At 38.6% G+C, this 12,320-nt stretch overlaps 1 protein-coding gene across 13 annotated transcripts in view; it reads right to left on the reverse strand.

Annotated features, from left to right (window-relative positions):
• Nucleotides 1–12,320, reverse strand: part of Nmdar2 (glutamate ionotropic receptor NMDA type subunit 2) — a 193,770-nt gene that overhangs the window by 134,020 nt on the left and 47,430 nt on the right. For 2 of the 13 annotated variants that reach the window (XM_069116472.1, XM_069116465.1), the window contains exon 1: nucleotides 2,337–3,895. The exons of 10 other annotated variants lie outside the window; for them this stretch is intronic. The gene's annotated coding sequence lies outside the window, so the exon portion shown is untranslated. Of the gene's footprint in view, nucleotides 1–2,336; nucleotides 3,898–12,320 lie in introns of those variants that run through there. One more of the 13 variants, XM_069116438.1, reaches the window with a different exon arrangement.

The following is a 12,320-nucleotide window of genomic DNA, read 5'->3' on the forward strand; positions in this document are numbered from 1 at the left end:
ATTCGTTAAAACAGTAGTCCGCACAAATACGCATGCACAGTAACCGTTGCCGTATCGACATCTGTGATACGATAAATTTCTCTTTGATCCGGTAATTCGCTTCTTTCAAGAAACTTTCAACTCGAACGTTCGATAAAAGAACTAGAAGGACTGTACTTCTCCAAAGATCCTACTTTTCAGAAAGCTCTCGCGTGAAGTCCAGTAAAAATATAGTATAGTCTAGTCAAATGGAGTAGAGGTGGCACGATAAATCATCGTTCAAACGATATGACAGGGTTGGATGTGACACGGCATCCACAACGACACGGTGTTGAATCCAACGAGAACAATGGCGGCAATAATTTCGTAGATTCGCGTCGCACTTTTATGCCGCTGCGCCGGATGTTAGAAAAAGGCGAAGAATGATGAGCGTTTAGCTCGACTACCTTACGCGTAGGATTGCTGCGATCGAGTGGTTGGATTTACTGAAACGTTATTGCGACCGGTGTTTAGAAGCTTCGTATAATTTATACGTTTCCTTAACTTGCACTAGAAATCAGAGAGTCGAGACTGCAAAAATATTTCCAGATATATTCGAAGTAGATTTGAAATAGCTGATGCGTATGACGGTATAAAAATGGAATGAACTTTCCTTTACGAGAACGTAGGAAAGAAACGTGGATTGAAATTCTCGTGCGGGCGATTTCGTTTCCAAGAGGAAAGTTACGTTTGTCTTTGATTAAAGTTTCAGTTGCATCACAAGATGACTAGCTTTGTTTCATTCTTATTTTTACAATCGGGTCGAATAAAATGCACACTGTCCAAGAGGAAGATGATGATTCCAGTAAATTAATATCTGTAACGTACTCGAAATTGTTCAATCGTGTATATTCAGCGAAATATGATTTATCAAAGTCTTCATATTCCTAATACTTGGTACTTTTCTTTATACTTTGTTGCTACTTTCGTTTTTTAACTAAATAATATAATCCATAAATATATAAACATGTTATAATATCGTTATTAACTAGAGAGTGTTAAATATTAAAACATCGTTCAATTATCGGCTAATCAATAAAAATATCAACAAAAATAGCATGTGCAAAATCTCGACAAAAGCCTCTACGATTAAAGCTTCTGTACAAAAAAAAAAAAAAAGAAAAGAAACAAGAGCGCCGTTCAACATGTTTTCTACACGCTCGATCGAATGATCTCCTATTTTTGCGTCTACATCGCAAATTCGAGGATTCGTTACTAATTGTTCGAGCCCGGCCGACCTAAATAACTTCTTGCAGCCATGAAATGCCGAAAAAAGACCTATATATGTTCGGGAGTGGACTCGTGAATTTTCGCGTTTCCATTCATTCGGGCGGCCCTTTCGGCCGAATCCACAATTATAATCGCAAATTCGAAGGCCGCGCCCCCTTTCTGATGTAAATTCGCCACCGTTTTTTAGAGCGTGACTGAGATGCCTAACGGCTCTCTAAGGCTGATTTATAGGCAAGATACACACGCGATGGCGTGGGGTCAAGTGCTTTCAAACCAGGCGTGTAGCTACTTCCGACCGTTCGATTGTGATGTACAGAGGTGATGGAGTACGATTCGACGATTTAACGATTTCACGGTTGGCCTGTTCGTTCCATGATACCATTGTGTTTGTTCTCGATAAACCGGCACGAAACGATTATTATCTACCGTGGGTCTCGACTATCGCGATCGCCAGCGTCTCTTTCCTGGCACCGTTTTTACAACGATGACCTCGTACGCATACTACGCACGATAAAACCGTAGAAGAAAATAATAATTTCATGCAGAACTTACGAGCTATTTCGACAATTTATGTCAACGCGTACTCGTATATGTCAGCGCTGCTATTTCCAAGTGAATTTTTACCGCGAGGCTAATTCGTACGCGTATCTCGCGTTAAAATGCTAGAAACAAGCACCGTCTGACACCGAACACTTTACACGCTGAAATGTTTTTACTCGCCCAGCCGAGATAACGTTTAGTTTTGCCGCATTCCGCAAGAGCTAGAAGCCCAAGAATTTTTTCCACGACCTGTAACCGACTACTAGAAAAATAAGTAGCAGGGAGCACCGTGCCACGACCCAATGAAATTCATGTTCGCGCGGCGATCACGTAGCCGGTTTTAGAAGCGGTAAAACGCGGGTTTATTCCACTAACGTTCCACGGTATTCGGTAATGGTATTCGACATTAACCTCGGTATTAATATTGCACGAGGCTTTCGGAGGTGACAGAATCGAAAGAAATTTAACGCTCGTAGCATCGAGGATATTGTTGTTCGAGCCTCCTAACGTCAAAGAAGGCATTAGACGTACGAGAAACTATGCCACACCTGTGACGTACGATCGTCGACTAGAAACATGTAGAGATCAATGCAGGAATGGTCATACCCCTTACGCGATGAAAATACCTCTTGTTCCTTGCAAGCGGGTCGTCCATAAAATTCGTACGACATACCCCACACAAACACTAAATAAATCTCTGTTTCTCTGGCAGTGATATCCGGGGACGATTCCCGTCGAGTAATCGAGAAACCCAATTCTCATTCGTTCGCCCGGCGAGTGTCAAGGTTCGACGCTTTGGTAGTCGATCCACCCTATTCCCGGAAGGAAATCAGGCCATCCTGAACGACGATTGTAACGTCCACGCTGTCCGCTCATCGGTCGAGTCTTCGTAAACACTGGCAAGTTTCGCACTTGGCCCTCATAGTTGCACGAACAATAGCGGCAGATCGATTAACGACACTGTACGCGCCCGTAGAAACGACCGAAGGTGTTCATCGGAATGGAAAATCTCATCGGATTCCTCGAAACGAGATAATCTTCTTGACTGGCTGATCTTGACACATCGATTGTCATGTCCATTTTGCGGCGATCTCTCAGAGATAGACTTTCCTACAGGGACCTTCCCTTTTCGTAGACTCTTCTTTCGTTCATTTTTATCTCCGCGTCAAAAACAACCGATCCCTGTGCACTCGACCGAACATCGCGTTCAACTGACCAAGCACGCGGCTTCCAACACATCAATTTCAATTCTCCCTCGTCGATCACCACGCACCGACTATCTCCACCAGACAGACAACCAACAGAGACAGAGGTAGTTGCACGAGGCACCCCTCGTCACCTCGGAGTATCGCCGACTACGGCACGCTCCGCTCTCCCCTTCTTTCGCAACCCCTCACGACGATCACGTGACCGGGAAATTTTACTGGCGCAGCGGAATCAAACAACTTCCTGCTACGATCCGCTCTTCGACTTCCTGCGATCCTATAATGGATAGTACCACAAGAGTCGGATATCACACCAACTCTCTCTTTTTCTCTCTCTCTCTCTCTCTCTCCCTCTCTCTCTCTCTCTCTCTCTCGGTCGACTCGTCGATCAGTCCATCGTCGCGCGAACCAACGTTTCCAGTCTGAAAACCGACAACCACGGGCACGTCATCGTGAGCACTGGCTGTACTAGAAACATCATCGATAGTTACAGGCGACGTTGCTCTTTCGAAGCACTTTCACTTTTTTCTTGTTTTGGCGCGTGTACCGCGAGGCTGCACGTGCACCCACGGGGGTGTCTGCTTCGTAGCCGCCGTTCCCCGTGTGACACGTGTCACTGCGCTCTACCGCAGGAGAAAAGAAGAACGGCCTGTTCTGTGTGCGTGCGAGAAAGAGAAAGACAAAGATAGAAAGAGGAGGAGGAGGATAGGAGAATGACAAACGCGAGACTGCACGGCGGTCCGTGGACGGAAGACAGACGCGATGGCGTTACGAACGGAAAAGGAGGGAAAGTGTGACAAAGGGGGGAAAGATAGCGACAGGGAGAAAAAGAGGAAAAAAGGCGGCTACCAGCTCCGTAGCCTTCGATTTTTAGAAGGAAAGTGAAGGCTGCAGACACCGCCCAGCTAACCGCCCGGGTGTGCCAACGCGAAAAACCACCCCCGTAGTGTGCTCCACAACCGATGCCCCGAATTCTGTCATTGCCCATGCGCATGGTAACCTTGGTTACCGCGCCCAAGCGCGCCAACTGTCGCCCTGGCGGTGGTCCACGGCACTATCACTATACCCTTGGAAAAGTTTCACGCACCCCGCCGATTCCTATGAGACGAAAACCGTGCGCGCCCCTGCGCGTTCCTCCGTTAAAGGGGCGGCGCGGCCGTGCTGATTATTTTTTCAGCGGGACGCGTTCCTCGCTGTGCCGATGAGTCAGCGATACCGAATTAAAGCCGAGAGGACGGTTTAGAGTTTCTGCGAGAGACGTTGGATTCTGACATATGTCAATAGGATGTGGAATGGAATTTCAGAATTGCGTCGATCGAATATTTTCAGGGCAATTTTGTATAATGTGTATATCGTCGCGTGTATTATCGTGTGTGAATTCAAGATGTATAAAAGAATAAAAGTATAATAATACTAGGTTCAGTATCAAGTTCATTTTCTCTGAAAAAAGGCACGTCAAGTGTTACTACTCTCACGTGAAATTTATCTAACCAAGGAATAATTTATTTATCTTATTCCTTTATACACGTATCTTTACATTGTTTTTACAACTTTTGTAACATTTTTCGAGATGTTAATGAACTTATTGTTCAACCCGATAATTTCCAAGTTTTCGTGGAATTTGTAGATTTAGAGAGAATGCAATCGACGAACGTAAATTACTTATTCGTGTATTTACTAATGATGTATTTTAAAATTATATGCGTGGTCCGTTGAGATAATCGTTGATTTTCAGTATTACTGTTTGAATTAATTGCGATGATTTTTGCATCGACGAAAGAATTATTTCATTCGCCTTTTATAGTTTAAAAATTAAACGATCCAAAGATAAGAAGCTTTTCCAATAGTCAAAGAAGTCTTCGAGACTTAATACTTGATAAAACCAATTCATTCATTGCCTAATGAATGCCTAAGAAGTCGATTTAATCACAGGATAGTATTTTGCTATTGAACAACGGCGAAAGAAGAAAGAAACAAAGTCACCTGGTTCTTTCACCTTCCACTTTTTAATTAAATTGCATTCTGTCAAAAGTAAATAAATACCTGAGGGTTTTTCAACGATAATGTATCTTACTTATGAATTAATAAATTAATTGTGAACGTAAATTATTGGAAATTGAAATTATATAATTAAATTCCTCGAACTTTTCAATATTATAAACCACATTCGATACGCTTCAAATATATTACAAGGATTAACATAATGTAAACTCATTCGATTAAACGAATAAAAATAAAGAAAAATGTTCGTAATCTAGCAATAATCTAGCGTTATAAAGACATGCGTAACATGTACTTCGCCTTTAACATATTTCGATTATCTATCAATTTAATCTTCGTAAGGTCCTCTCAATCTTTATAATTAAACGCCGATTAAATATCTACTCTCGTTCATACACACATTAATCTCCTTCCGAATTCATAAATTCCGGCAAACTCGATGGCTGGAATATTCGATATTCATCGATGTCTGATCAAAGTTTCGTAGTACCGGCCCATCGAATCCACTTTGCCAGTGGTAAAACGTACTCGAGTTTATTGTACCTCTTACTACAAACTGTAACCGATTTAGTATCTCCGATATTCAATATTCATCGGCTGTCTGACCAAAGTCTCCAGCTATTTACTGATCAAATTTGCTTGTTTCAGAAGATACTCAACCCTGTTCACTATTTCTAACCGCATACACCAACCAGTTTAACATCTTTGATATTCGATGCTGATCAAGTCTGATCCAAGTCTGATCAAGATCTCGATCTCCTTACTGCTATATTCATCGCTCCATCGTCAAACGACAGTCGATCCCATTCTACCTCTAATCATCCGTTAATCGTGAATTCACGTCCAGTACGTTTACTCGTTTTGGAAGTTAGTCGTTCAAGTGTTATTCTCCTTACTAAGAAAATTCGTTGTTCCATCGTCGAAGAGCACCCAATCTCATTCTATCTCCAGTCATCCGTCATTTACTCGTTCTTGATAATATTCAGACCTGTTCGATATTTCTAATTGCATACACGAATCTATTTAACATCTTCGACGCTTGATATTTAGCCAAGTTTGGAATATTATTATATGAAATATTATTCTCCTTATTATTATATTCACTGCTCCATCATCAAAGGACACTCGATCTCACTCTACCTTCAATCAGTCGTTAATCATCACTTCGTCTCGTACGTTTACTCAATTTCGCGAGACATCCGGCAACGTATCGAAAGGTACGATCACGTGATATCAATTTCTGAAGCAACAACGGACGAGACGCAAGGTTTGCTCAAGCAAATTAACGCAGGCACCGCGAGAATTACTCGCGCATCGCTTAGTTTCCATTACTAGGCTTATAACAGATGTAACCTATGCGGGTGACGGAAACCCTCGACATTGTGGTTCGCCCCGTTCCTCTGGGATAAGTGCAGAAACGTTTTCACGACGGTGCAGTATATGGTCGATCTCCGAAATGGTGAGGGATCAAGAGACTCGACCCAGTATTTGTTATATGGTATTGATTCGATATCGTAAAAACAAATGTAAGCCAATAGTTTAAAACGTTTTCTCTGACTTGCTGATGTTATTTAGCTTTTTTCTATCCGTGTATCTAAGAAAATAATATATGTATGTGTGTAGGATACATACACTTACTGGAATTTATGACACTGTGTGCACTGTCAACGTTTTCAGATGTATCGATACTGTTTCTGTTCGTATCTTATGCGTTATATCGCGGTTACGTTACATATAATCTTATGTAACAAATCATTGTATGCAAAATAAAGATGTGAAACATCTGATAAACGTGGAAAGTTCGTTCTAAGCACGCGGATGTTAAATCAACTTACTAATTGCGTTATTGATTAATTAACTGTTATTGTTGGTAATTTTGCGACGATGCTTTTTTTGAAAAAATCTTTGTGAAGATTGAAGATAAAATTCGCCAGAAATTGATACAAATTCTATTAATACAGTAAATTCGAAAGTACATCTTACCGTGTCATTTTCTACCGTAGCTACAAAAGCAGATTAATGTAGGTCATACTACAAGATGTCTCATAATTTCTGACAACAGTGAATCACTCTGATAGGATTTGTTTTGTCGACGATCTAAAGGCTGAATTTACCGCTTCTAGTTAAGAGCTTTCACATTAACCCGTAACAATGAAACCGTCTTATCAGATAGATACCGTTCTACAGATGAAAGCAAATACATATTTCGGTAATTGAAAACGTAAACGTTGAAAATTTAGTGACGTAAATTTGACAGTAAATTAAGATCAAAACTGACAGGGTAATTATTATTGTCCTGTTTTGCACAACATTCTGCAAGCTATTTGTATAAAATAATTTGACAAATATCGTTGTTTTTCTGTACCATGATTACTAATTTTCCTCCGCCACAAGAACGATCTTTTTTCTTTGAACAGAAAATTTTTATTATAGTAAAATTCAACATAGCAAATAACTAGACGGAATAATATTTACCGAGCAGACGTGAGATGTTTGGTACAATTCAGGGAAATTTATTGCGGAAATCAACACGCAGACGTTCGTCACGGTGATGTTTCAAATGTCGGGAAACCACCATTACAAACGAAAAAGAATCGTTGATGATGCAGCATCATTTCGATATTCGAATAGAAATTCACGATGTATGAGAAAAACTAGTGTACCAATGTCATTAATGCGATACATGAATGACGCGTCGCTGTGACAAAAACAATATCAGGAAACCGAGGTGTCATGATTTATGTTTATAAAAAAATGAAAAAATATTCAAAGGACGTGAAAAATATCAAAAAATATTCGGAAGACGCGAAGAAAATAAAAAAATATTCGAAAGTTATAAAGCGAGATACAAACGAACAAACTGGCAACGCGAATTTTCCATATAACGAAATTTCAAATCTCTGACCTGCAAAATTCGGACTTTTAATAAAAATTATAAAGAAGTTCGAAAAGGCGATGAAACATGTAATAGCTGCGAATTAATTCAATAATTGACTGGAATAAAGGAGCCAGAAGGAAATCCCGGAACGAGAATTGTTTAACCTTGGTTAAGTAGCATAAACTTGTTAATCCACGTGATATTGGTCGCCATGGACTCGCTTTAACGCTAGTTCTCGTAACTTTCCGCAAACTTTTGAAGAACCCTACGCTACGTCAGCTTTTCCTGTTGTTTTTAACGTTTCAGTTTCTGAACACGTTTGTACGTTCACGAGCCAGCGATTGAAACATTAAATAAGTTACTACGGACGTACTATGAAACGTAAACACTCTTCAAAATAAAATTGAAGAACGTAAAAATTTCGATAGACACAAGTAACTTTTCGCGTATTTCAGCGAAACGTTGCTATTTTTAGTATAATATTAAGTAAAATTTACGATAATTGAGAAGTTGTATAAATCCTTATTATGTGTAGTATCCTACAATCAGATAACATAGCGAGATACTTTAAAATCATACTGATACGACCGATTGTACGACGGATCTTTCGTGTCGACCGCTATAGCGTAAACTGGAACTACTTTCAGAACGAGGAAGAGCTTAAAAGAAAACAGAAAGCATTATCTTCTTTCGTGGGAACTTGCTCCAACTTCCGAGTCACTTCACCCGAAGTTAGCGTCTTAGCGCTGCAGCGCTGTTAAATATTGTGCAAACTATTAAAAAATGGTAAAACAACGTAGCCTAAAGATAAACGACGACGTCGCTGATCTACATTACTCCATTAAGAAGCAAGCTCAAGAGTTACATAAACACAATGTTATTGAGAAACTAGATCAACTAAATAGCTTGCAGATTGTTTTATGAAAGTATAAAAAAGAAAGAAGAAAAAAGGACGGAACAAAAGATACCTTACAAGAGAAGTATAAAAACGCAAAAGAAATTTCCATGATTTAGAAGATTTATATTTCATAGTCTTCTAAATATTTCAATTTCTTCAAACTTCATAAAATTGTAGAATCTAGCGGTACAAGAAGAAACGAGAAATGGATCGTGGAAAGAGTAATGAAATCTTTAGAAATCCTTTCTTATGGCAACAGTGTTAAAAAAGAAAAAGAATTCGATGGAGTAAAATTGACTGGAAAAAATGCAAATAGAACGTTGTCCGAATCCAACGTTCGTCACTAGCAGGTTAATAAAAAATTGAACTGCTCGTTCTATTTAAAGTTTCTCAAACAACCTACATACTATATACACCATGCAATTTTTATATCTGTACTTCCCTTTCGTTAAATTATTCCGTTTGAAAAAGTCCTATTATGAACGCAAAGAAATATTCGCCCCGGTGATGTTCCAATTTAGAATTTGATGAATCCAAATCAGAAGCTTGCGGAATACAATAGAACACGTTCGAAACGACTTTTATAAATTTAGGTGATCCGCGGTTAATGCTCGATGACAAAAATAAACCGGAATTAAGAGAGTTTCGATTCTTATTATCATAATAGCGTACAGCCATTCAACAAATCGCACTAAATCTATTACATTATGTATGTACGCTAGCCTACTGACACAGGAAAGTAATATGAGATGCCGGCAACCCTAAGGAAGAAGCCCAGCTATCGCGTCCTTTCGTACGCTACAAACACAATTTTTATGTTAATGTAATAAGAAGTCGTGTCGACATCGAGGCGTCACGCATTTCTCGACGAACTTTCTTCCTGAAAGTTGAACCTCCTCCGTCGGCGGAACTAATAATCGTGAGATGCTGGTAAACGAGCATCTTTAACCAAGATCGAGTGTTCTTTGAAATTTTGATTAAGATAAATATAATGGCGAAAGTAGATCGTCTATATCAAGAAATTCATCTTTGGGATTACTTCAGATTTTCTTATCTCGTAATGTTCTGTTCAATTACAAAAGTAGATTCTGGGATTTTCTGAACAGTGGAGCGACATATCTCGAAGTTGCGCAATCAAAGAAAACCTAATCGCTCGGCGATAGAATCTTTAAGGTTAACAAGATGAGCTTATCGTTTTAGAGGAATATATAGAAAATTTCGCAAAGACTTCTACGAGATAGAAGAATCTGTCTTTTCGTCTATCGCTTATGAAATGATCTTGGAGTTTGTAACGAAGGCGATCCTCGTCGAAGTTTTCATCCTTTTACAGAGTAACGCATTCTATGATGAATATTACGAAGAATATTGTAAAGAGTGATCGGTGTTTTGATTTACCGTCGAACGAAAATTAATTCGATTCTATGGAAACGAACTGTGTCACGAGGTTTGCAAGTTCATCATTTAAATAGATACGATTCTTCCGCTATATAGTTAAAAATATACTCACAATATTTTGTTTAAAAAGTTGAAATGTATCGAACAGATTCTTTCGCTTTCCTGGAAAAACACATATACACATTGATTGGTTTTTCTTTATTTCGTAGTCCTTAAATTATTCAAAACTTTATTTATAAAACTTCCATATTTTATATACTCACAGAAAAAAAAGATACATCCATAAAGAAAATTTCTTATTCAATCACCGAGAATTCATTGAAATTTCACATCCTTCTTCTCAAACAGAAATGCAAAGGGAATTTCCATTAAAGGAACTAGAGACTTTTTCGATGGATCGCATGTACAGAGAAATCCATGAAAGGAACAATATTCGAAACGAACAATTGCAAACCCGTGGAATTCCCTACGACGACAAAATTTACCTTGTAAGCATCGTGGATCCCTCCCGAGAGTCGATTGTAGTCTCACGTTTCGAATCTCGCCCCTCGGGCTGCTAGTCCGTGGAACAGCTCGCCAGGGACTTTCATGCTACCGTAAGAAAATAGGGGTGTACTTTTATACGGCATCGATGCTTTTATAAGGGAACGGAAAAAGGTAGAACGCTGGTTCACCAAGGGCAAGCCGACTGAAACTCAAACCTTTTGCAGCCGAAACGCGATTAGTCTGAAGGCGTCTTCGATGTCTTTGGTCGCGATACTTATCGGGATTGGATTTCTTACGAGAAAGAAAAGCGCGATTTCCTTACGAGAATATTCTATGACCGTCTTTCAGACATTCCTTTTGATCTTCCTTCTTTTATTTCTTCTTCTTACTTGTTGATATTAGACGTATAGCGGAGTTTTTTTGTGATACTCGTTCATAAAGTGACTTTTCTACTTAATGCTTCCTTCGTTAGATATATTGCGTTATATTATCAATAATAGCGATAAAGAGAAAACGATGAGAAAATTTTACTACGTTTAAAGGTTTCTCGAGACTCAAGATTTTTCAAGAATTTCTTTCTCTTCCTTGATGTTATATCGTGTGATTTATTTATGGGCAGAACGTTTCGCCATTTGACCTATTTACTCTTCCTATTTGAATTTTTTTTTTTTTTTTTTTTTTAGAATGTTAAACGTCAGATTAATAATAATAACACAAAAATAGTAATAACAAAATTTCATTGTACTTAACAAAAATTGTTTACGCGTAGTCAGGTGAAATATAAAAACGTGGTCTAAGCGTTGTTTTAACGAGAAAAATCATTTATTGGAATTGCCATCGATCCATATGAAGTTGTCCACAAGTTTAACGCTTTATGCTAACAGGGTCGAAAGTTTCAGAATATTCCTTTTATGATATCTCGAGGTGAGACATTCTAATCGTTCCAACCCTTTATCCAAAGTTTAATACCGTACGAGTCTAAGTTTCAATGAATATTCAAGAGCGCGGAATGTAATATTAGCGTCTTTACCCGTTCAAGTTTTTTAATCTCACGGTGTTTAACGCGGATATTGAATTTATCGCGTTTTAGTAGAATTTATATAATGAACGTCGAAAGGAGGGAAGCTGTAAATCGTATGCAATTAAATTCGCAGCGCATTGGTTTGTCTCAAGTACAATGAGCTCGAGATCAGTTTCGAACTTGTAACGTGAATGTTTACTTTGCGAGTACAAAGGTAATTCATTGATTTCGAATAGAAATTGTGCAGAGAAAATGATTACTTGCGAGTGGTCCGCAAACAATTTTTGATTCGAAATGGATACCAATAACCATACAGTCGATGAAAGAATTTTGTTGGTTTATAGGTATAAATTCGATAAATGCATATAGCGAATAATTAAAATTGGAATTGCTGGAATTTAATGTACTTTTAGAACGAACGATATAATGTAACTTCTCAATCAAATCTTCGATTTAAATTAATTTATATACAAATTCAGAACGGAGTATTTTTATCGCGAACGATATTTCTGAGGCATTAAAATTTGTAATTTCGTTCAAGATATATACATTGAAACCAAAATTCTACAATTACTGAAATTTAAAATTTCGGTTTATTTTCCTTCGCTCTTCTCTAATTCCGCTGTGACCATTTTTTTTTTTTTTTTA

This window comes from Bombus flavifrons, chromosome 1, assembly GCF_040668555.2.
Source record: "Bombus flavifrons isolate JBK064 chromosome 1, iyBomFlav1_principal, whole genome shotgun sequence".
NCBI classification, from domain to species: domain Eukaryota; kingdom Metazoa; phylum Arthropoda; class Insecta; order Hymenoptera; family Apidae; genus Bombus; species Bombus flavifrons.